Source organism: Mus caroli, unplaced genomic scaffold (genome assembly GCF_978045245.1).
Source record: "Mus caroli unplaced genomic scaffold, Mus_caroli_1 scaffold_11, whole genome shotgun sequence".
In the NCBI taxonomy this organism is placed as follows: Eukaryota; Metazoa; Chordata; class Mammalia; order Rodentia; family Muridae; genus Mus; species Mus caroli.
In genome coordinates, this window is record NW_028227266.1 from 2960284 (window position 1) to 2986420 (window position 26137).

The 26137-nt window shown below is 40.2% G+C and overlaps 1 protein-coding gene and 1 pseudogene across 3 annotated transcripts in view; one reads left to right on the plus strand and one right to left on the minus strand.

Annotated features, from left to right (window-relative positions):
- Pdgfd (platelet derived growth factor D) overlaps nucleotides 1-26137 on the plus strand; it is a 243813-nt gene that overhangs the window by 49177 nt on the left and 168499 nt on the right. The window lies entirely within an intron of this gene.
- LOC110301588 (chromobox protein homolog 2 pseudogene) lies at nucleotides 9915-11732 on the minus strand (annotated as a pseudogene).

The following is a 26137-nucleotide window of genomic DNA, read 5'->3' on the forward strand; positions in this document are numbered from 1 at the left end:
TTCTACCCTCCAGAGCAGACAAGAGGCAACACCTGTGAATGCAGTTTCTCCATCAACTCCAGCAGATGGCTATTCTGATCTAACAATTGTGTCCTGAAGACTAACCTCCTCCAGTGAGTAGAAATGCGCTCTTCTAGTCTTAAAACCAAGACGTGGCCCCAGTGCTTCCCTTACATAGCCTAGGTGACATTAAACTACAACAAAATGTGATGCTTGCTGGTTTGGTCTGCAATAGGATAACTACTTGACTGAAATTCATATTTGTAGAAGCCTGGCAGAGTGGAGATAAAGCTGATGGAGACACCACAGTGGATTTGGTGTCAAGGAACAAAGGGAAAGAAAATCTCGGAATTATGTCTGGAATTTATCTGGCACATACATGAATTCTCTCTACTATGTGGGTGGATTCTTTGGAGAAATTCATGGATTCAGTTGGCTTTATTAGAAATATATTAAGCACTATTTTGTTAAGTACAATTTTACCTAGCTTACTGTGAAAGGGAAACAAAGAGAACACTGAATGAAAAAGCAGAAATAAATTAACTTAAAAATTATTAACTTCTACTTAATACTGTGGGATAAAAAGATAAAAGTCTTACATGAAGCTAGAGAGATTGCTGATATTTCTCATATCTTGTCATGCTTACTATGTCACCTGCTTTTATGCCTCTAACCTGAACCACATGAGGACAGCATAGATTTTTGTTTTTTGGGTTTTTTGACAGGGTTTCTCTGTGTAGCCCTGGCTGTCCTAGAACTCACTCTGTAGACCAGGCTAGCCCCAAACTCAGAAATCTGCCTGCCTCTGTCTCCCAAGTGGTGGGATTAAAGGAGTGTGCCACCACTGCCCAGTAACATAGCTTTTAACTAGGCTTCTCCATACAGACATCTAAACATCCGTTGTGGTACCACTGTCAGTTTTATCTCTGCTCTGTCAAACTTCTGCAAATGAAAATTTTAGCCTAGAGGTTATCTCATCCCAGTAAATATCACCAAGTTTCTTGGGTTTTCATAGTTCATTGTTGTCTACGATATTTAAAGGAAAACATGGAGAAAATGTCTCTAGAAAGATTAGATAGCATGCCTCCTTACTGGTGGCAGCCAACCTTCAAGGCACAATTTCTAGATCAGAACAGCTACTTGTTAGAAGCTGACAGCAGAGTTTCACTTAGAGTTGTCACATCTTACACTACCATGGATGGTAAAGAACATCTGTAGGGCAAGCTCAGGTCAGTCTTAGAACAGCTTTCTTTGAGAACATACTATGTTATCAATTTCTGAGATATTAGGCAATGTCCCTGCTCCTATAGATTTTTGTATGGTAAAGCTAAAGGTGTGTGTTGGCAAGCATGAAATCGGTAGCTTAACTCGTTGATTCTAAGTGGCACACATTGTAACATTTTGCTAATTTTAAACCAGATGCTGCTTGCAGTTAAAGGTGTTGTACAACTGCTGTCCAGGCAGCAGAAGAGAGCAGACAGAGCACCTGTTTCCTGCTATTGTCTAGATTTGTTCAAAGAGAAGTGTTGTCAGCATTGCAAAGGTTGAGTTTAATTGCCATTTATAATGTTTTTATGAAGATTATACTGCAGCCCAACATTAAAACAAAAAGTTATTCAGACAGAGGAGACATAATCAAAACACTGAGACACAAATTTTATATTAATGAAGTTGATACTCATTTTTGAGGCAAGTGTCTATAATTTCATGTTTTATTGAAAATTGGAAATACATACTTTTGTATTTTCTTATTAGATGTACATGGCCTTTACATATGGTAAAATTACTACATGAACCTACAAGAACTTTTTTTGATTAAATATACAATCACAATTCAAACTGGAAAAATAAATAAAATGTTATAATTTAATAATACATAATTAGTATTGTAAAAAGTAATGATATTTTTATAGTGGCAGTATTTTTTTATCCAATGAAATGTAATTAATAAACAGGTGAGGACATCATTTCTATCTGCATCCCCGAGCTGACCCTGTGCCACATCACTCTATACCCAAATTTCTCCCAGGGAGGACTGGTCTCCCAGGAGTAATGGCACATAGGCTTGCAGGAGGGACAAGCCACAGTTAGAGACAGCAAGAACAGCTAACACCAGAGATAACCACAAGGCAAAAGGCAAGGGCAAGAATATAAACAAGAGAAACCAAGGCTACTTGGCATTATCAGAACCCAGTTCTCCAACCACAGTAAGCCCTGGTTACCCCAAAACACCAGAAAAGCAAGACTCTGATTTAAAATCACGTCTCATGATGATGATAGAAGACTTTTAGAAGAACATAAATAACCACCTTAAGAAATACAGGAGAGCCGGGCGCGGTGGCACACGCCTTTAATCCCAGCACTTGGGAGGCAGAGGCAGGTGGATTTCTGAGTTCGAGGCCAGCCTGGTCTACAAAGTGAGTTCCAGGACAGCCAGAGCTATACAGAGAAACCCTGTCTCGAAAATCCAAGAAGAAAAAAAAAGAAAGAAATACAGGAGAACACAGGCAAAAAGGTAGAACCTCTTAAAGAGGAAACACAAAAATTCCTTAAAGAATTATAGGAAAACACAACCAAACAGGTGAAGGGATTGAGCAAAACCATCCAGGATCTAAAACTGGAAATAGAAACAATAAAGAAATCACAAAGGGAGACAACACTGGAGATAGAAAACCTAGGAAAGAGATCAAGAGTAATAGATGTAAGCATCACAAACAGAATACAAGAGATAGAAGAGAGAATCTCAGGGGCAGAAGATACGATAGAAAACATTGACAAAACAGTCAAAGAAAATGGAAAATCCAAAAAAGCTCCTAACCCCAAACATCCTGGAAACCCAGGAAACAATAAGAAGACCAAACCTAAGGATGATAGGTATAGAAAAGAGTGAAGATACCCAACTTAAAGGGCCAGTAAATATCTTCAACAAAATTATAGAAGAAAACTTCCCTAACCTAAAGAAATAGATGTCCATGGACATACAAGAAGCCTATATAACTCTAAATAGATTGGAACAGAAAAGAAATTACTTCCGACACATAATAATCAGAACAATAAGTGCACTAAATAAAGATAGAATATTAAAAGCAGTAAGGGGAAAAGATCAAGTAACATATCAAGGCAGACCTATTAGAATCACACCAGACTTCTCATTAGAGACTATGAAATCTAAAATGTCCTGGGCATATCTCATACAGACCCTAAGAGAACACAAGTGCCAGCCCAGAATACTATACCCAGCAAAATTCTCAATTACCATAGATGGAGAAACTAAGATATTCCATGACAAAACCAAATTTAAACCAAAAATCAACAGATGTTTGCAAGATAAGAAAGAAATTGTGAAATGGAGGTGGAGACTGGGGTTCCTTATACAGGCAGTCTGAGGACTTCCTGGAGAAGTTTGGATCAAGGCTCTAATGATGCAAAATGAACCATAGCCCAAAGGGATGCTCAGAAGGAAAAGCAGGAGGTATGCACAGCCCTCTGGGAGCAGACTCATGTGGTTTCATGAAAGGAAGTACAATGCAATAGTATTTTCTACCTTTGCCATGTGTTCCAAGAGTAGGAAATACCAACTTGTATAACTGATATTGCCCTTCTTTCTAAGGTCCCCTCTCAGGCCCTTTAGAGGAGAGAGTTCTAATCACCTTGAGCCTTGTCTGCTGTTTCTTTGTACCTTGCTGAGCACTGAAGTGATCAGAGTCACTTGCCTTAGGACAGGCTACCACCTGGAGACAGGAAAATCTGCCCCTGTATTTACAGTCCTCCTCCTATTGTGTTCAGAAGATGTTGGAACCTCCTTTGTACTCCTGTCTCACAAGGAAGAAAACTAAGATCATTAGTCATTCTCCCTCTCAGAGCTTCCATACACCTGAGTTTCTACATATGGCAGTCTCTTGTAACATCTTTCTCTGCCTGCCTGCCTGCCTGCTTGCCTGCCTGCCTGTCTGTGTTCCAAGCAATCTTTTCTACCTACAGCCCTCTACTCTCCTGGCAACAATGATTGGGTTAGTTTTATCTTCCTGTTATTTACTCTTTCTAATTCTAGATTTTATGTCTTACTTTCCACTTCTATGAAACTGATCGAGGCAGAAGTTTTGTGATGGGGTTATATACTGTCTTACTTTTATTTCTGGTACTCAGACAAATACTGTGGCATAAAAATAAGCAAGGGGAAGAAAGGACACATTTGATTTAGAACTTGATGTTAGAGTCCATTATTTTGAGGAACTCAAGGCAGGACATCACATGCTAGTCACATCAATCACATCCAAAGAACAAACAGAACAAATGCATCCTTTCTTGATATTATCTAGATTTGTTTTATATTAATAGTTCGGGACTCATTACTTCAGGAATGGTGTTGTACACTGTAGACCGAGTCTTCCTGCATCAATTAACAATCAAGACAGTCTCCCATAGATATGCCCACAGGTCAACATGATAGAAATAATGTCTCATGAATATTCTTCCAATATGGCTATAGGTTATTTCAAGATAACAATAACAACAAGAATGTTACATCACATGTACCAATAAATCTAATATAATCTAGGAATATCCTAAGTCAAAATTCATTTTAAGTACATTCCTAACCCAGGGCACATATAGCTTAGCTTAGCCTGTATTAAGCATGTTCTCAACACTGATAATTAACCTACATCTGGGCAAATTCATGTAACTAAAAACCTACTATGTTCTAAGATGCTGACTGAATGTAGTCAACCCTAAGACATGGTAGGAGTTGTTAAGGCATGTGATGGAAATCATGAAACTTTGGGTGGTGGGAACTTTGGCCCACTTCTGCTGCCTGTTGAGCATTACCTGGAGTGTCAGACCTTGTCCCTCCTAGCCCCGGGGAAGAATGAAAATGCAAAGCTTAGTTTCTGCTGCCATCTGTCCTGCAGTTTTCTCTGCCTCATATATGTATCCATACCTATGTAAATTTCTTGGGCATTCCCAAGAGTCCTGAACTCTTCTTTTTTTCATGTGGCCACAGAATGAATTTGGAAACTCTGATGGACCGGGAGATATATGAGTTAGCATTTCTAGGTCACTATAAGGATGCCAGTTCATAGCTAATAATTACAATCTGCAATATGAGCAGCAGCATAAAAGATAACAATCATAGGCATTCAATGAATGTTTCTGTGTGTAAGATAATGTTGGAAAACTCACAACTATCCTCTATGTAGCTTATACATTTCATCTTCAGAATAAGTCTGCCAGGGAATGACAGGTTTTGCTCTCACCTTACACTTTACACATTGAAACCCTATGAATTAAAATCAATATCCCAAATGAGCTAGGATTTCACATGGAAGTTTACTAGCCTTGGGAAAACCTGATATTGTCTCTTCCGGTGTGTGTGTGTGTGTGTGTGTTATGGTAAATAGCTCTAATTCTTTTTTTTTTTTTTGGAATGCCAAAAAAGAAAGCTACATACACAATTTTGCTTGTTGGTTTTAGCAATAAAAATGTCAAGTCCAAAAATTAATATTTTTTCTTTCAATCTTAAAGGAATAATATCTGGATGGTGATTTTTATTCACTCAGCTTGAAACATAATTTAGCTTACTGACTTATCTGGACATATTAAGGTCACTCATAAAAATACTGCAGCAGCTTGTGTGGGCATAAGGCTCCCTGTGACATGCAGCATTAACCAGATTCTGCTTTTACAGAGCCCTCAGGACACAGCATAGTTTGGATTAGACACAGTTCTGAAAATTGTTTATCAAGTTACTACATCTGCCTATCAAAACTTTGCCACATGATAACTCATATGAATTTTTATAATCATTTGGAAAATAAAACCAAATCTCTGACCTCTGAATCTGGGGAAATGTATGAACCGAGCTACTTTAATTCATGTGATTATTTTCAATGTTTGCACTTAGTGAGGATGAAATCTGGAAATATATGTGAGTGTGCTACTTTCTCCAAATTCCCTGTAGTAGATGCTGATGCATCTGGGTGTAGGAGCTGTTTTGTATTCAGTCTTTGCCTCATTTCTGCAAAGGTCTTACAGTAAAGTCTACAGCTTGAAACCATCCACAAGGTGCCTTGATTTTTATTTTGCCACATGCATATATAAAACAAACCCTTCCCCCCTCCTGTCTGACAACTCTTAAATATATTGGCATTTGTTTTGTTCTTTACTCTTGCTCTTTTTTATATTTGCTTTCATGGAGATCAGTACAGCAGTTCTGTGCAGCTTTGACCTGGTAGGGGAAGGGGAGGTAAGTGACATTTTTGTTCACTTGAGTGTGCAAAACAAATAATCATGTAACTCTAGCATTGGAGTTTGGGGTCATCTGCAGCCTCACAGGTGTCCTTAACACAAGCCAGGAAGGACTTTAAGGTCCCCAGTATTCTGCTTAGCTTCTTCTCAGTCAGCATATTTCCTGCTGGCATAGTCTTAGAACTCCTGTCCTACAGTTCCCATCTATATATACTGTTTCTCTCTTTGCCAACCTGTCATCACCAGCTGCTTTCAAGACCACTGTCCTTCTTCAGTTCACAGTGTATAAATTTTGCCATACAATGTCAATTCAATATAAAAAAATAATGTTTTGCCAAGCCAAATAGACTTTTCCTTATATCTCTTAAACACTAGTAAATATTGACAGAATGACTGAGTCTTTCTTGATTAGAAATAATTTATTACATTTGTCTGTTATCCAGAGACAATACCCAATGGCCAAAGCAGATTACAAAAGAAATAGAAAATAAAAGTTATATTAAAAAATATAAAATCACATGAGAAATTCATTTCAAAAGAATATAGGTGCTATGTACTAAACAAAGGGCATTTGAAAGATCTTTAATATTCAGCATTAAAATTGTAGACCCTGCTGGCAAGTGCTTTATTTTGCATTTGATTTCATGAATAAAGACAAAAGAATATCATTTTAAACATATTTAATTAATTGAACTCAGGGCTTCAGGAAAATATTGACTGAGAGTTCACCGGATTTAAAAATTAATAGAATGCTTATTAATAATAGATGCTTGTAGTCATTGTTTACCATCTACTAGGCAAACATAGGATTAGTCTCCATAGAGTAATAAAACAGTGATTTAAGACAATTAACTTGACATTGAACGAATGTTTCCCTAGAGTAGTCTTGATACCCTGGTGCCCTATTTGCTTTTCTTACTCAGACAAAGAGGTAGAACATAAATTTTTCTCTCACATGAGAGAAGATGACATCCTTACTAATAGACACTTTCCACCTAAAACCACACTACTATTTCAGGTTTGGAAATTAGATTTACTTTTTAAAATAAATGTGTTACTTTCCACATGAGATAAAGTGTCTAATAAATATCTCCTGCTATGGATGTGTCCTGGAACTTACAAAGCTTCCCATAGCATTCATTTACCATTGATTTGCTAGTGACAAAGGAAAATAAAATGTCAACACAGCAGTGTAGGATGGGAAGGATGTCCTCCTTGTTGAATTCACTCAGCTAGTCCCTGCTTATCCTGTCCAGGTTTGGTCTGGGCCGATATCAATTGTTCTTCTTGTATCAGCATTCATATTCATATTCATTCTCTCTTTCCCTCCTTCTCTCCCTCCCTTCTCTCCCCACTTTCCCCTCTACCTTTCTCTGTGCCTATAAAGTTATCAAATTGAAAGTAAGATGCATAACTCCGTAGTCCTTTTTCCTTTCAATATACTTGTGGTTGGGTAAAGAAATACTTTTATACAATGGAAGTGTTATTCTAAGAATTACATAGGTCCAGAATAAAGATTCCTGATTATGCTTGATTATTCTCAGGTGTATTACTGCACTGACAGGAGTGTGGTATTTTATGAGATTATATTTCTTGGACTATAACATAAGAGACTGTTTATTCAAAAGGGATTTTGAAGACTAGAAGAAGCAATGATTACAAGAGTTTAGATCACAGCTTGGTACAGAGAGCCCAAGATAAATCAAGGATTCTTGAGTCTCTCTGATCATCTTTAAAATGAGATGATGATATCAGGCTTGCTTCAGTGTGTTTTGTGAACTAGTAATGAACCAGAAACCATCCCTTTCATGATGAGTAAAGTAATGTAGAGGGTGAGTAAAATAATTTGAAGCAATTTGCCAGGATAACTTTGCATCTGGTGATTTGCTGGCAAACAATACAATTCTATTTATAGATGGTTTATGTTTTAATCATTCATTTTGTAGCAATTCAGTTTTACAAAAGTATTGGTCTGTAGCAGACTGCAAGTAGCTGAAGTAAATCAGTAATGCTTGTCCTGTTCCAAGGAAAGTGTATTAGTTATCTATTACTGTGCTAAGACACTACACCTATGGCGACTTACAGACGACAAATTTACTTGGGCTTACAGACCCAGAGGTTTTACAGTAATTGAAAGCACAATAAAACCATAGTGGCAAGAATAGGAAGCTGAATGCTCACATCTTGAACCCCATGCATAAAACACAAGGGCAAACAAGAAAAAGCATGAGTCTTAGACTTTCAAAGACTACCTCCTATGGCACACTTACTCAAATAAGGCTGAACCTCCTAAGCCTCACCCCATAGCACCAACAACTGTGCACCAAGTATTCAAATGCATGAGACTACAAAGTGGGGGTGGGGTCCATTTAAGTCACCCAAGACAGTTAGTAATAGGAGACCTACTTTGTCTTAGTAGTAACCTGCTAAGACATTATTTCCTGCTTCAATTTTCTCTAACGCTGGTGTACTACACACATGTACTTTGTGACATAGACCACTGTGGTCACAGCAGCAGGAAAAACACACAAGAAGGCAAACTGGCTGAGAGGAGAGGATTTGTAGATTTCAACTTTGGGACTGACATAAGAGGTAAAATAAAAGGCACCAAATTGGGGTTTGGAGACTGGCAGCAGGGAACAAAAGCCAGTCAACCCAGATCCCCAAACAGGGTCACTTCTCCAACAGCTCATGGGACCCCAAAGAGACAGGGAGGTGTCTGTAAAGGCAGTGTCTGGCACAAAGGTTGCAGACCCAGGCTGAGGGCAGGGAGGGACGTTTGGCAGGTGGGCTGCCAAAGGACCCCACCACACAAATGGCATAGGGCTTTTCTCAGATAGGGAGGAAACCCAAGCTCTCAAATGTTAGAGAGGATTGTCAGGGAATATGGGACCTAAGAGTGGCCCACTCACCAGGCAGGGGTCTGCACCAAGACTGACTACAGAAAATGCTTCCACAGTAGTCTAGAGATGTCTAGACAGGCAGCAGGGTGACAGGCCCCCACGAAACACCTGCATTCCCACACTGGTGCCACCACGGTGACTTATGGGGCACTAGTAATAAAAGTCCAACATGAGGGAAGATTGCTTGCCCAGGACTCCAAGTGCCTATCTCAGCTTGCTCTGGGTGTCTAGTCTGCTCCTTCCCCAAGCCCAGGAGTGTTGGACCTCAGAACTATGGCACAATTTAGTGGGCCAAAGCAGGGGTATGGGTCGGGATCCAGAGGGGAACAGGGTCACTTCTCACTAGGGCTTGGGCCTGCTTGAAGGAGGCAATAAGGACATGGCCCGCTCTGTTCCCAAATCCAGTAGCACCCAGGTGTGTCAGGACTCCAAATCCTGACTGGGCTTTGGGACGTCAATCTCAGCTAGAGAGAACACCACATCAGGGCAAGACTGAAGATTTCTGCAGGGTACTTGAGCCCAACCACACAACTAATTAGCCTTTTAAAAAATGAAGCTGTAGCCTTACTTGCAAAGCATAGAGTGTCTCCCTCACCAGAGAGGCCCTGCCCTGACTGGACTTGGGAGAAGGCCCTACCAGCCCCACCCCTCTCTTCAATGCCCTGGGGAGGGAGCTGTATCAGGCCTCCCCCCTCCACCTCACAGTAGTTGGGCAGGGAGGTGAGGGTCTCTTTAGGTTAAGGAGGGATGAGTAAAAAGGATGCTATGTCCAAGCAGGTAGCTTTTAAGTCAGTGGCCACCCGGCTTTCTTGAGGTGACAGGACAGACTGAAGTGGAGGCCCAGAGAGGTAGAATCAGCAGGAAGCCATTTTCCAGCCCTGAGTCTCAGGACAGGGTAGAGTTGGCCCCCAGGTCAGACATCAAAGCAAAACCAGAGACTGGAAGGCAGGTCTGGCTTGGGCAATGGTCTCAATAATAGCTCAAGTTGAAGAGGCCCACGCTAGTGGGAGACTCCTTCACGGTGACAGTGATGAGGTTGTCTGTGACATCCGTGACAAAGACGTGCTCTATGAGACTGCGGGTAGGTTTCCAGTTCTGGCTGGTCTGGATAGCTACGGACAGGTTATGCGCAGCACTGGGAAGCGAGGTCGAGTCAGGGTCTGAGTCAGAGCTACTATTCTCCTCTCCTGTGCTCAGATCGGACAGCGCAGGTGGCTTTCGGCCTTCTCCGGGGCTGTGTGGCCCTCCTGCCCACCGGAGGCAGCAACGCTTTTAACCGTGTCCCTAAGAGCCGTTGCCTTGCAAGCCAGTATTTTCCATTTGTTGGTGTCTGTGGGAGCGTTGGTCATGTTTACTCCTGTGGGGCTGCTTCCAGGACCTTTCCCTGTGGCTGGGTTGGTAGCAGGAATAGCCTTGGCTGGGGCATGGCGAGCGAGCAGGCCCACACCAGGCACACCGTTCTTGATGCTCTGCAAGTCAAGGGCCTGATGGCTCTCAACTCCTCAGTGGGTGCCAGATGTGAACCTGGGCTCCCCGAATTGTTCCCTCTCTGCTGCTCTGCAGCTTCGCCGCCAGGATCCTTAGAGGTTCTTGCCTCCTGCGGGGCTCACCCCTAACCGCCCCACCCCCCCTTCTGCGTCCTCACTTTCAGGTCTAGCCTGAGACCGCACTTGTTGGTGGCCTGGGCCTTGAGCGACAGTCGGCTGGCAGCCTGAACCTGACTCTGGCTCATGAGGTCGATGTAGTTAGTGTACGATAGGACTCTGCCAGATGCCGGCTCTGCTGGGGCTCCCGGCCATGCCTTTCATCAGACTGGCCAGGTTCTCTGGGGTCAACATAGTACTGGGGCCACCACAGGCCTCTTTGGTGTGGGCCTTCAGGGCAGCCAGGCGTACCACAGGAGCACCGAGTGGAGGGGGCAGGTTGGCGGCTGAGGTCCCCAGATCCTTCCTGGTGGTCTTTAGCATCTTGGTTAGGCTGACAGGTCTCCAAGCTGTCTTCTGTTCTGGGGATAGAGGCTTGCTTCCCCGTTTCGTTAGAATGGGATCCTTCAGCTCTGGCTTGGCTAGCAGGATCTGGGCTTTTCTCTGAGGCACTGGGTGGGTTTCACGGCCCAGGGAGCCCCTCTTGGAGTCTAGGTCGCTGTCGTCTTCTTTGTCTGAGGAAGAGGAGGAAGATGTGGAGGAAGAGGATGAACTGTTGGATTTGGACTTGGACGGTGCATCTGGTTCCTTGAACTTGGAGCGCCGGCTGCAGGAGGACATGACTGTGAGCTTCCTCAGCCTGCCCCTGGGCCTCTTGCCTCTCTTCTGGTTCTGTACCTCCTTCTCATGTTCCTTCTTGTGGAAGGCTAAGAGCAGCAGGGGGTCAAAAATGTTCTCTTCTGGCTCCTAGCTATTGTGTCAGAGACTCACTGGGAGGACCAGCTGCACCACTTGACCAGGTACTCCAGCTTGCCCTTGCTCAGGATGCAATGGCGAAGACCTGCTCGCCCACGCTGCTCAGCTCCTCCATGCCAACGCGGCCCGCACCCCACAGACCCTCAGCTGCTAATCCTTGTTTTAGAATGTCTTAACCCTGGTAGTGGAGAATTTTATGAAGAGGACATTTCAGCTCACATTCTCCGAAACGCAGTCAACATCTTTTATACAGTGAACTTCACCTTTTTCATCAAATGCTGGTTGATAATGGTTAATGTATTGAGTTATTCTTTCAGTGTAGCGAATTATCACACATCTAGCCACTCAAGCAGCACTTTTGATTGCCTCAGTTTCAGAAACATTGAAGCCCAGGCAAGAGTCCTTGGCCTAGTTCCAGATTAGATGTCACGGTAATAGTCTCACTGAGAACTGAATTCCTCTGCGGGCTCACCATTGGAATTTAGCACTGTGGCAATCGTGGATTTAATGAGAATTGTACATCCATAGGCTTGCTCCCTGCTGCTGGTGTTGTGTGGGAAGAATATCAGGAGACAGAGTATCAGTGGAAGAAGTGGGCTATCAGGGATGGGCTTTAAGGTTTTATGGCTCAGCACCACTTCCTCTCAATCTCAGCTTCATGCCATGTTCTTTACCACCATGATAGGTTATGCTCATTCAAACTGTGATATTAAACCTACATTTCTATCATTTTGGGCCAAATTCTAAGCAAGCTTTATTAAATATTAAATAGTGACCAAGAGAATGACTTTGATCAAGCCCACTCCCTGGAATTACTTAGCTGAGTGACCCTGAGACATTCGCTGTAGTGGTTCATAACAACATACCCTCCCCCCTCACTCCCCTACCCACTCACTCCCACTTCTTGGCCCTGGCGTTCCCCTGTACTGAGGCATATAAAGTTTGCAAGACCAAGGGGCCTCTCTTCCCAGTGATGTCCAACTAGGTCATCTTCTGCTACATATGCAGCTAGAAACACGAGCTCCAGGGTTACTGGTTAGTTCATACTGTTGTTCCACCAATAGGGTTGCAGACCTCTCTATTTTTCTTTTACTTAAAATATGCTTTTCTTACACAGTGTGTTCTGATTATGATTTTTCCACCCCCATTCTCCTCCCAGAACAGAACCATCTCCCAACCTGTTCAAATCCATACCCACTCTGTCTCTCATTAGAAAAACAACAGGAATCTAAAGAATAATAATAAAGTAAATTAATCTTAAAAAGAAACAAAATGGAACAGGAACATAAAAATAAACAAATAGAAGAAAGAAAACGAAGTCTACAAGAAACATATAAACACACACCCAATAATCTCATTAAGAACACAAAACTAGAAGCCATCTTAAACAAAAATTGTCAAAACTTTATGAGACAAACTATTGCCAAAGGTGTAACTTAATTTGTTTTCTATTGGCCATCTAACTGGTCATGGTGCTTACCCTAAAGTATGTTTTTTATTTTCCAGTTATATTCCACTGGTGAAAACTACATTTTCATTTGTGAGTGGTTATTACCTGAAGATAGCTTTGAGATTAAGAATGGGGCTTATGTCAACTTTTCCTCTCAACTCTGGAATTGCCATCTGGTGCAAGCTTTGTGTATCCTTCCATAGACTCAGTGAATTCATATATGTAACGGTCCTGTTGTGCTAGAAGGCTTTGGTTATTTAATATCCTCCCTCTCCTATAGCTCTTAGAGTCTTTCTACGTCCTCTTTTGCAAGGTTCTGTGAGCCCTAAGGAGAGGGATTTGATGGACACATGCTGTTTAGGTCTGAATGTCCTAAGATTTCTAGTCTGCACAATATCTAGGTTGGCCTTAGTATTTGTTTCCATTTGCTGCAGAAGGAACCTTCTCTGATGATGGCTAAGCAAGCCACTGTTTTTTAGGTATAATATAATTATATTAGGAGTCATTTTATTGCTATGTTCCTTTAGCAGCATAGTATTTGTTTTCCCCTAAGTCTCTGGCCTATATAGTTCCAGATTCTTGGCCAATTGAGCAACATTGGGTTTGGGTTCCTTCTCGTGGAATGGGCCTTAAATTCAATCAGATACTGGTTAGTTACTCCCATAACCTTTGTGTCCCTGTTGAACTATTACATCTTGCAGACAGAACACCATAGTAGATCGAAGAGTTTGTAGTTGGGTTGGTGTTGACCTTTCTCTTTTAGTGGTGCTTGGAGTACCTTCTCTTACCATGAGCACTAGTTCATAGGAGGCTCTCAATGAGCCTTAGCTTGACTTCTCTATGTTCAGTGAGTTGTTTAGATGTCTTCTGCAATGGAATCATAGGCTAGCTCTCACCAGATTGTCGTTTTGAAGACAATCCCCTTGAATATCCCTATTCAACTCTCTAGGGAACTTTAATAAAATTGTAGTTTTTTTTTTAAAGCTTTGTACTATTTTGTAACCTAATCATGAACATGGTATCATCACTGGTCCTGTCTAATCCACAGAGTGAGATTATGTGAAAACATGAGTCATTTGGAGTCATCATAGAATTTTTGCCAGGCAGTGGTGGCACACACTAATAATCCCAGCACTTGGGAGGCAGAGGCAGGTGGATTTCTGAGTTCGAGGCCAGCCTGATCTAAAGAGTGAGTTCCAGGATAGCCAAGGATATACAGAGAAACACTGTCTCGAAAAAAAAAATTGCTATCACAATTGGTAAAGAAAACTTGCTTCCTCTGTTTTTCTGTGTCTCAATGTCATGCAAGGCCAAAATGTCTTGTTTTCTCTTACTGTACACAACACCTTACCTTGGTCTTCCACCTAGGTAATAGTATATGCTGAATGGCTGAATGAGTATGGCCTTTTATACCCTCTATGTCAATTTCAGCCTCTCAACCAGAGCTCATATCAGCATATGGTTGACTAGAAAGAGAATCAAAGGTCTGTGGAATTCCCAATAGTATGTAGGCTGAAGCAGATCTAGTGATTTGGTCTCTGTGGAAGGAACAATAAAAACCAATTTTTAGAAGTTTAGCTGTACTTCTTGATGATGACACACATTCTTCAGAGCTAAAACATAAGCATATGCCAGCAGTTAACAGGCTCATGAAGTCCTCCAGATACATCCATTTGCCCAAGAATTTCATAAATTCATTGTTTTAATAGCTCCATTGTGTAAATGCACCACATTTTCTGTATCCATTCCTCTGTTGAGGGAAATCTGGGTTCTTTCCAGCTTCTGGCTGTTATAATTAGGGCTGCTATGAACATAGTGGAGCATGTGTCCTTATTACCAGTTGGAACATCTTCTACGTATATGCCCAGGAGAGGTATTACTGGATCTAGTGGTAGTACTATGTACAGTTTTCTGAGGAACAGCCAGACTGATTTCCAGAGTGGTTGTACCAGCTTGCAATCCCAACAGCAATGAAGTAGTGTTCCTCTTTCTCCACATCCTTGCCAGCATCTGCTGTCACCTGAATTTTTGATCCTAGTCATTCTGACTGGTGTGAGTTTAAATCACAAGGTTGTTTTGATTTGCATTTCCCTGATGATTAAAGATGCTGAACATTTTTTCAGGTGTTTCTCAGCCATTTGGTATTCCTCAGTTGAGAATTCTTTGTTTAGCTCTGTACCCCATTTTTAATGGGGTTATTTGAATTTCTGGAGTTCAGCTTCTTGGGCTCTTTATATATATTGGATATTAGTCCCCTATAAGATTTAGGATTGGTAAAAATTCTTTCCCAGTCTGTTGGTGGACTTTTTGTCTTATTGACAGTATCTTTTGCCCTACAATAGCTTTGCCATTTTATGAGGTCCCATTTGTTGATTCTTGGTCTTATAGCACAGGCCATTGGTGTTCTATTTAGGAATTTTTCCCCTGTGCCCATATCTTCGATGCATTTCTCCACTTTCTCCTCTATAAGTTTCCTCTGGTTTTATGTGGAGTTCTTTGATCCACTTAGACTTGAGCTTTGTACAAGGAGATAAGAATGGATCATGTCTCATTCTTCTACATGATAACCGCCAGTTGATTTTAGTGGGATTACTTCCAGCTTCTCACCATTTACTTTGATGTTGTCTACTGGTTTGCTGTAGATTGCTTTTATCATGTTTAGGTATGTGCCTTGAATTCCTGAGTATCATCCTGAGTGAGGTAACCCAATCACAAAGAAGTCACTTGATATGCACTCACTGATAAGTGGATATTATCCCAGAAACCTAGAATACCCAAGATACAACTTCCAAAACACAAGAAAATCAAGAAGAAAGACCAACGTATGGATACTTCATTCCTCCCTAGAATATGGAATAAAATATACATGGAACTACTTGCAGAGACAAAGTTTGGAGCTAAGATGAAAGGATGGATCATCCAGAGACTGCCCCACCTGGGGGTCCATCCCATAATCAGCCACCAAACGCAGACACTATTGCATACGCCAGCAAGATTTTGCTGAAGGGACCCTGATATACCTGTCTCCTGTGAGGTTTTGCCAATACCTGGCAAATACAGAAGAGGATGCTCACAGTCATCTATAGGATGGAACACAGTACCCCCAATATAGGAGCTAGAGAAAGTATCCAAGAGCTGAAGAGGTCTGCAACCCTATAGGTGGAACAACAATATGAACTAATCAGTACCCACAGACCTCATGTGTCTAGCTACATATGTAGCAGAAGATGGCCTAGCTGGCCATCATTGGGAAGAGAGGGGAACATCAGGGCCAAGAAGTGGGAGTGAGTATGTAGGGGAGCAGGACAGGGGGAGGGTATTGGGGACTTTTGGGGTAGCATTTGAAATGTTAATGAAGAAAATATCCAATAAAAAATTTTCCTTTCCCTTTCATCTTAGAATATTCATCTTAGAATGCTTTCAAGGAGCCTTCTTTCTTGTTTATAGAATAGGTTTAAATAATTTTTATTAGCATATGTAATTTTAAGTCTATTTTTACATAATAACTTCCCACAATCAAATAGTATTTTGGATAATATTTACCCAAGTACTTACCATATATAATGTTCTTCACTATCTTTATGTAATGCATGTATTGTCTAAATAAATTTTCTTTAACATAAAAAAAAAAACCAAAAAACAAAAAACAGACTGATGAAGAACTTTTCAAATAAATGCAACTGAGGACTGAAAACTTGGTCTTACCTCATCTTGTTTACAGCTGTCCTGGCTAAAGACTAGAACTTACAAAGCTTTTCAAGACACAATCCCGAACTGCTTTCACCTTGCTGCCAATTGTTTAATCTGAAAAAGGCAGAATTCTGAACTTCTACTACATGTGTGAGCATTTGTGATTCAACTTCCTTACAGTGCTGCTAAATCCTTTACACTTTAATACTATTTCTGAAATAACTCTCAGTGTAAGCATCTCACATATTTTACCTCATCATCATTTCTATTTTTAAAGAATATAATAAAATAAAGCAAAACCAAACAAATCATAATTTTAAAGCAAAACATATATAAAAAATTCCTATCAACCAGATATAATCCTTTCCGACTTGTGTGTAGCTTTGTCTCAGACTCATAATACTAATTCCTGGGTAACCAACTTAGAAGTTAAACTTTCTCTGATAATCACAATGTCTTCTCTAGAGAAACCTAAGACCTTCTAACCATTCTTACGAAGGGTAGGTTTTTATAGTTTATCTGTCTTTGCTGTCCATCTGCTGTTTTTGCTAGAGATATCACTTTTTACTAATATTTTGTAAATTATGGGCTTTTGCCAGTGAAATTTGTGAGCCATCACTTTTATACAGAATATCACTGGCATGTGGGAAAAATTGCACGTGAACCTGAATCAGCATTTGGAAATATGGAGACATTCACAACCAGGAAGTTTGAATGACTGAAGACACAGATACTCTGTTTTTCTTTCCTTTATAGACAGTTTTATGTGAGCTAGACAGAGAACTGGGCAAACAGTTCCCTTTACACACATAAACTTGGTTTATTTTACTTCTTTTTTTCAGTGTGTTCCCAGTTATGTTCCTTGAGTCTAAACAAGGTTACTTTATCCATTAGGCAATTTATAAGGGCCCATGACTTGCAGTTAGCTCATGTCACTTGAGATAGTTGCTAACAAACATAATATCAAGGACAGTAGCCTATAATAATCATGTAAGTTTAAGTCCTGTGTTTTCGCTCAGTTCCCCTATAGTTCTAAGTGAAGATCAGTTTTCCAGTCAGAGGCTTAGGTTCAAATGTAATGCTAGCTGAAAAGTATGTGATCCAGGCAAGTCACTCTGGCTAATCTTGATCCAGTTTTCATGCTTGTGAATGATCATCATGAAGTGCTTCTTCAAGGGGCTGGGGTGTGGCTTGTATGGGGCATGTGTAGGAAGCACTCAAGTGATTGGCACCTTAAATGTTAACATGTGTTATGCTTTATAGTGCATTATGCTGGTACATATGGTAAAGTACAAAAAGGAAGTCCTTAATAGGGGAAATTTGAGAAGTTTTAAAATCCAGATGTTACCTTTTTCCACAGATAGTACATAAAAACTGAAATTTTGGGTTTAATTATTTATTATATTTTTTAAGGATTATGTACAGTTGGGAATAAAATTTAGAAATCTGGTTAGGAATGATACTTCTAGGTTGGTAAGCTGGGTGCTTGTTGCCAATCAAGTTTGAATGCCTGAATTGCATCCTCAATCTCAAAGGACTCCATGCAACACAAAAGTTCATGCACAGATACACACACAGGAACAGAGACACACACACAAGCCCACATGCATGCACACACACACACACACACACACAAACATGCATGTGCCCACACATGCACACATGTGCACACACACACAGCCAACCTGTATGTTTTGATCTCTCATTCTGCTTCAATACTCTGGTCACTGAGCTTTTCATCTGTCTTAAAACATTTTACATTCCAGGTGTTTTTGATTTGGGATGCTTTTATTAGTAAATAGCCATTTTGTATTTTTAAAATGGGGAAAATAGCATTACTTCCCTCCTAGAGTGTGGGGATCTATAGAGATGTCTATCACTTAGCACAGTTGAAGGTCACCATGACAGCCCTTTAAATACAGTCACTTAATTTTAAAAAAATATTTGATGATAGTTCAATACAACCTATATATAGTTTTATCATATATTGAAGTATTTGTGTCCTGGATCCTAACTGTTTTCTAAGCATCATGCAACTGCAGGTGGGATTGTTTAAAAGTCTGAGCTCTTTCTCTAGCACCCCTAACTTGGAGATGTTGTTAATACTTGTCTAAAGTGAACTGTGAGGAGAGCATGCCATAGTGTTTCTAGTTAATGTAGGAATCATTCAGGTCTGACCGCTGCATTACAAGAATAGAAATCCTTACACATATGATTGGTATTTTCTTGAAAGGTGAAACCACAGCTTTCTGTTCACTGTGACTACTGAACTGGCATATTAATATTGTAATAATTGTCTCAGTACATATGTGCTCAGGCGCGCAGCTGATGGACGCTTTGAAACCACATAAGCTTCTCCACTCAGCACTACACAGAGAACCAATAGCCTTGCTGGATGTGCGGCTTCTGCCAAGGACTGGAACAAGCTGCTTGGCCTCATTTGCTATAGGAATGATGGCTTGCAGATCCAATGGAAGGCCGGACCATTTGAAATACAATTATCCTGAAAAGCTGTGTTGTGGTGAGTGGAAAGAAATGCTGATCTTACTTATATTAACATGTTCAGTCACACTCTCCTCATGTGATTTACCTCTGTGGATCAGTCTGTCTAAGAAGTCTGATGACATTGCATAAAATTGTGCCATTGATACGTTTTCCCAAAATTTCCAGTTGTATGCAGTTTTATGTTGATGATAAATGACACTCATTTTATAAAAGAAATCCACTTATTTTAAGAAATTTTAACAGAAAGCTATGTCTTTATTAGAGTAATCAAATAACATCAAATGGACAAAGTCAAATCTGGGAAGGAAATATCATAGTTAATATAATGTAAAACAAGAATATAGTTATCAACATTAACATAATGCTAAAAAGAACAATGCAGGATAATTGATGAATGAATACCCTCTTAAAAATAAAATATGTTAGAACTAATCTGATTAGGAACTTAGGGTTTGCGAATGGTGGCTCTTGCCTGTAATCCCAGCTCTTGGCAGGCAGCTTTCATAAGTCCAAAGCCATCCTGATCTGGTTCCAAGACAGCCAGAGCTACATAGCAAGACCTTGTATTGAAAACAAAATAAAACCAAACAAAACCTCTCTCACACAAAGAAAAAGAAACACGGAGATTCATTAATTAGTAACAAGAAAAATTAAAATATTGGTAATTTACCAAGAATAACAGTAAATTAATTCACCAAGCTTCTATAAGCCTGATATTTAATTGCTATTTAAACTAAGAGTATAAAATGATAAATGACACTCTTCATTAGTGTTCAGATGGTTAAAGCTTGGCCAGTCAGGAATGAGGTAACCCAGGAAACCTCACTCTAATACAGCCTGGCCTATGAATGAGTACATGTAGAGTTGAGTACATGGATGAGTCCATGTTGAACCAAAGAGCTGACTCTCATGCATCCTTTCCAATCCCAAGACTGCTGTCTTAAGTTTCATAGTCTCAACACGTTTGCTGGAGAAAGAAAGTTTGGAGACTATAGATAATTATAATTTGTTCAGTCCTTTTTTTATTCACTCTAAAAATGAAATCTGAAGAGCTGAACAGACAACTTGGGGTTTAAGAACACAAGTTGTTCCTGTAGAAGACCCAGAATCAATTCTCAGCACCCACACTGGGTACTTCGTGATTGCCTATAATTTTAGTTTCAGGGTATTTGTCATCCTCTCTGGTGTATTTTCTAATGTGCCTACACATAAGCATGGATAGATTGGGGATAGAGAAGGAGACATAGAGAAACAAAGACAATTACATAACAGGAACTCAAGAGTGGAATACATACAATCTTGTATGCTTGCATTGGTTTCTGGCAACATAAATTATGTAAATATTATAGAGCTTATCTGTCATTATCCACCTTTTCCTGCCATTTGACCCATTTTCTAGAATAGTTACAGGCAAGAGAGCTGGTTTTGTTGTTGTTATTGTTGTTGTTGTTTTCCAACCCTGTAACAATTCCCTTTATCAGGAAAAATAAAACAGGAATTAGAAATTTAGATTTTTGAGCAATTAATTTCCTACAGACAAGTCAAATTGTAGCTCATTTAATAAACTTTAATTGATATATTCACATTGAAATTATTATCTTTGCAAGGGATATACTGCAAAAATCTTCACTACAGTGCCAACAAGAGGATTAGAACTAAGCTCCAAGTGCCTAAGTGATTCCTGGGAGGATATGTTTAGGCACATCTTTGGTTTTGTATCAATTCTTTCAAGCCCCTGGGGGAGAATGAGATGAGTTACAGCTCCCACATAGGATCTGTGGAGTAAACTGCACCAGAACAAATAAAGTCAACTCACATTTTTATCTTGAATATTGGTAGCATGAATTTCATCTTCACTATGAAATATGAAGAGATAAAAGATGACATTGGAGTTTGTAGAAGGTTCTCTTGTAGAGACTGGAGTTGTCTGTCCTTTCTAAACACTAACAGTAATGAAGTCTGCATGCACAGTGTTCATTACTGGGAGGATTGTCTTTCCTGTGAAGTGAAGTGTTTTATAGAGAGAAACTTAAAGGAAAATGAAGAGGGTATTTCTTACATATCCAATGTGCTTTGAATTCAGAAATTAAATGTTACTTTCTTCTTTTCCTCCTCCTTCTCATTTTCTTTTTTTGTCCCCCAAATAATCAGAGGATGTTTGGACAAAATCACATGTTACAATGGGACCATTAGGCATGACTGCAGGAACTTTAACCTGGCTGAAACTCACAAATTGCCCCTGTAGAGCCCAGGTTTCAGCTTACTTTAAAAGGAGTATTTTTAAATCATCATGTACATTTTATTTATTATGTTATACATAACTTTGGGATATATGTTAGGTGCACTGTGCCTATGGTTGAATATAAAATGTTGAATAAATGAAGATTCTCGCCAAAGGCTTTTAGTTTAGATGAGCAACACAGACAAGTGAAGTGGTAAGAAAAACACTGAGGATTCCACTTCGGTCTTATCATTAGTCACAGAAGTTGTCTGAAGGTATATAGTTCCAATCAGGATTGGAAGCATCGGTGGAAGTGTCTGAGGCTAAGAGTGTAGAGGTCAATGAGGCTAGGAGTCTAAGCATTAGTGGAGCTAGGAAGAGAGGCAGATTTCCAAACAGAAACCTACAGTAACAAGAATGAGCAGACAGATGCTAACCTGAGGAACCTAGCAAGCAGAAGGAGACCAGTTTGGCAACAGAGGGATCAGAGTATACAATAGAAGGGAAGGCAGGGAACAAGCAGTAGAAGCTTAGAACTGCTCATCACATTTTATACACATGTTATCCTCTAGCTGGCTGGCAGGAGGGTTGTAAATTTTAGTAAAGCTACAAGATCATGCAGATTTGTGGGTTCTACTTAGAAAATTTTATTTTTTCTCACTTTAGCTGAAATATCAAAAAATAAAACAAAAGCTTTTAAAACAGGATCATGGCCTGATGTGTGTTGTAAGAATATCGTTGGACATTGTTGATTTGATGGGTAAAATGTGGGTGGAGCTATTTACTCATGTAAGAAAGAAATATCTGGCAAAGTGTGGCACTATCATTGAAAGAGAGATGAAAAAATAGTAGATAATCAGTGTATGTTCAAATGTGTGTGTGAATGTGCCTGTGCATGTAAGTGTGTATGTGTGTTAATAGATATATAAACAAAGAAGCAGTTAGTGGCTCATAGAAACAGTGTGACTTGGCAAAGGATTAGAAAACATTGGCTAGAGAAAAGTCTCAAAAGCCTTTTGTTTTCAACAGTGCACAGGTCTGAATGAGAAATATCCCCCAGTAGATTCATGAATTTGAACACTTGATACCAGTAGATGCTGCTGGTTGGGGAATGCTGTAGATCCATTAGAAATGGGAGCCTTGTAGGAGCAAGTGTATGTTGGTGGGTAGGCCTTGAGTGTTATAGCCTTACTGTACTTCCTGCTCGTTCTTTCATATTCCTGTGAGTGGGTAAAATCTGATCAACAGTTCATTCCTTCCATTGTTGATCTTAGCCTTCTGTTATCATAGGCTAGCTGAGATAAACCCTTTGTTTCTGAAATTAGTTTTGATGATGATCTTTTAATTCACAGCAGCAGACAGTAACTCATACAAACAGCTTGGTTTGACAATAATCCTGTTTGCTGAAAAGAGTGAAGTAACCCTTTTAGGAGATGATAAACAGTTTAATTTTATAAAGCAGAAGTTTGCAATGAAAGCATCTCAAGTAGGTGTTTAGGCATATAAATTTTTTACTTCCATGGAACTTTGAAGTGTGAATATCATTGTTTCATGAAAAAATAGCCTAGGTGATTATTATTCAGAGGTGAAGAATGAGCCAGAACTTGTCCCCTGAAAAATCCTTTTATTCACACATTTAAATTAGAGAAAGAAGTTCAAGGACATGATACTGGAAGTGTGCAGAGGAGACCAGGGAGCCTGTGCTGGAAGGAAGAGTTGCTAACCAGATAAGAGGGAATATTACATGTGCAGAAGACAAGGTTAGTAAATTAACAACCAGAGCATATCCACCTAGGTTTATCAATGGATTTAGAATGAAAATAGTTTACATGTAGTGGCGCTAAAGCAAGACTGTGGTGAAGAGGGATAAGCTGTAGACAAGAGTGGCTGTTCCCAAAATCAAGAACTTTAACACCAGGTAGAGGTGAGTGAGATTAAAAGAGAATTGATTTTTGTTTTGATTAACTTATTTATTCACTTTGTTGTCCTTTATTTATTTATTTATTTATTCACTTTACAAGTCAAGATCAGCCTAGTACTCTGTCTTAGTCAGGGTTTCTATTCCTGCACAAACATCATGACCAAGAAGCAAGTTGGGGAGGAAAGGGTTTATTCGGCTTACACTTCCATACTGCTGTTCATCACCAAAGGAAGTCAGGACTGGAACTCAAGCAGGTCAGAAAGCAGGAGCTGGTGCAGAGGCCATGGAGGGATGTTCTTTACTGGCTTGCTTCCCCTGGCTTGCTCAGCCTACTCTCTTATAGAACCCAAGACTACCAGCCCAGGGATGGTCCCACCCACAAGGGGCCTTTCCCCCTTGATCACTAATTGAGAAAATGCCTTACAGTTGGATGTCATGGAGGCATTTTCTCAACTGAAGCTCCTTTCTCTGTGATAACTCCAGCTGTGTCAAGTTGACACAAAAATAGCCAGTACATACTCCCTTAGACAAATCCTCACCCATTCCAACTTTCTCTTCTTTTGAGAAGGGGAAACCCCTCCTTGTGTCATCCCCCCACCCCCCAACATCAAGTTGCTGTGCCACTAGGCTCATCCTCTCCCATTGCAGCCAAAGTAGTCCATTATAGGCAGGCAGGCAACAGCCTTAATGATAGCCATCACTCCTATTGTTGGGGGACCTACATGAAGACCAAGCTGCACATCTGCTACATATGTCCAGCGGGGGGGGGGGTAGGTCTAGCCTGTGCTCATTCTTTAGTTGGTGAGTCAGTCTCTGTGAGCCCCCAATGTTAGTTGACTTCATTGGTCTTCCTGTGGAGTCCCTGTCTCCTTCAGGTACCTCAATCCTTTTGCCAACTCTGCAGTAAGACTCCCTGAGATCCATCTAATATTTGGATGTGAGTCTCTGCATCTCTTTCCATTGGCTGCTGGAGGGAGCTTCTTAGAAGACAGTTACACCAGGTTCCTATCTGCAGTCATAACAGCAAATCATTAATAGTGTCAGGGATTGGTTCTTGCCCATGGGATGGATCTCAATTTGGGGTAGTCATTGGTTGGCCATTCCCTCAGTCTCTGTTCTATCTTTGTCCCTGCACATCTTATAAACAGGACACATATTGGGTTGAATGGTTTTTGAGTGGGTTGCCATCCTTATAGCTCCGGAGTCCTCCCACTTACATAGCCACTTCAGCATCATTATCCCCTACTGCTAGGAGCTACTGCTAGATCACCCTCAGAGAACCTCTGGTGCCTCTCCCCATCCTCCCTTGGGCCTTTCTTGTTATTTGTCATGGTTATACTAAACATTGTGGCTAATATCCACTTATAAATGAGTACATACTATGTATGTCCTTTTGGGTCTGGGTTATCTCACTCAGGAGAACATTTTCTAGCTCCATTCATTTGCCTGCACAATTCATGATGTCCATGTTTTTAATGGCTGAGTAGTATTCCACTGTGTACATGAAGCACATTTACTTTATACATTATTCACTTGAGAGACATCTAGATTGTTTCCACTTTCTGGCTGTTACCAATAAAGTTGCTATGAACACAGTTGAGCAAGTTTCCTTGTAGGATAATGGAGCATCTTTTGGGTATATGCCCAGGAGTGATATAGCTGGATTTTGATTTAGAACTATTCCAAATCTTCTGAAAAAATGCCAAATTGATTTCCAGAGTGGTTGAACAAGTTTGTACTCCTACCAGCACTGGAGTAGTTTTTCCCTTGCTCCACAGCTTCACCAACATGTTCTGGTTTTTTTGTTTGTTTGTTTGTTTGTTTGTTTTGAGTTTTTGAGTTTTTGATCTTAGCAATTCTGAGTGATATAAAGTGGATTCTCAGAATTGTTTTGGTTTACATTTTCCTGATGACTAAGGATGTTGAACATTTCTGTTTGAGAATCGATTTTTGAGTATTTTTCTGTTTAATCTCTGTACCCACATTTTTAGTTAGGTAATTTGGATTAAGAGGATTGTGTTCAAAGGAGATAGATTCTAGACAAAAGGTAGAAGAAGTAAAATCATTGTCTGAATGAGAGGGGATGGAGACATTAAAGAGCTTGATATATTTGAAAAGAAATGAGATAAAAGAAAAAGAATATGCGAAAGATATTGTGGTCATTCTACCATGCTATTGATGACCACTCACATACCCTTGATTTGTAAGATCAATCAAAGAAGAGGGAGGATGAAGATAAAAAAGATCTGAGTTCTTTCCAGTAGCTCCAGAAAAACCCATTCAACATAAAAACACTCAGTTTAAAAACAGAAACAGCTAACCAGGGGATGGAGAATTGGCTCAATGATTAAGGCACTTGCTGGTACAGAAGATCTGTGTTCCATTTCCAGCACCCACATAGGGGCTCATAATTATGCTGAATTCCACCCCAGGGTATCCAATGTTCTCTTCTGACATCCATGAGCACTAGGCACACAAGTGCTGCATTTATAGAAATACAAGTGAAACACCCATTGACTAAAATAATAAGTAAATTTTAAAGAAAACACCTAACTGGAGAAAATGTGCCTGCCTTTTTTCTCTACAGGGACTCAGATTTCTGAGGGTAGACTGTTTCTGAGTATAAATTCATCACAACAATTCCACAGAAGGCCTCAAATATCTCATAGCTCTTTTCTATCATGCCCCTAATGTTTTATTAGATATTTTCTATATTTACATTTCAAATGTTATCCCTTTTTTCTGGTTTCCCCTCTGAAATCCCCATAACCCTTCACTCCTCCCCCTGCTCACCAACTCACC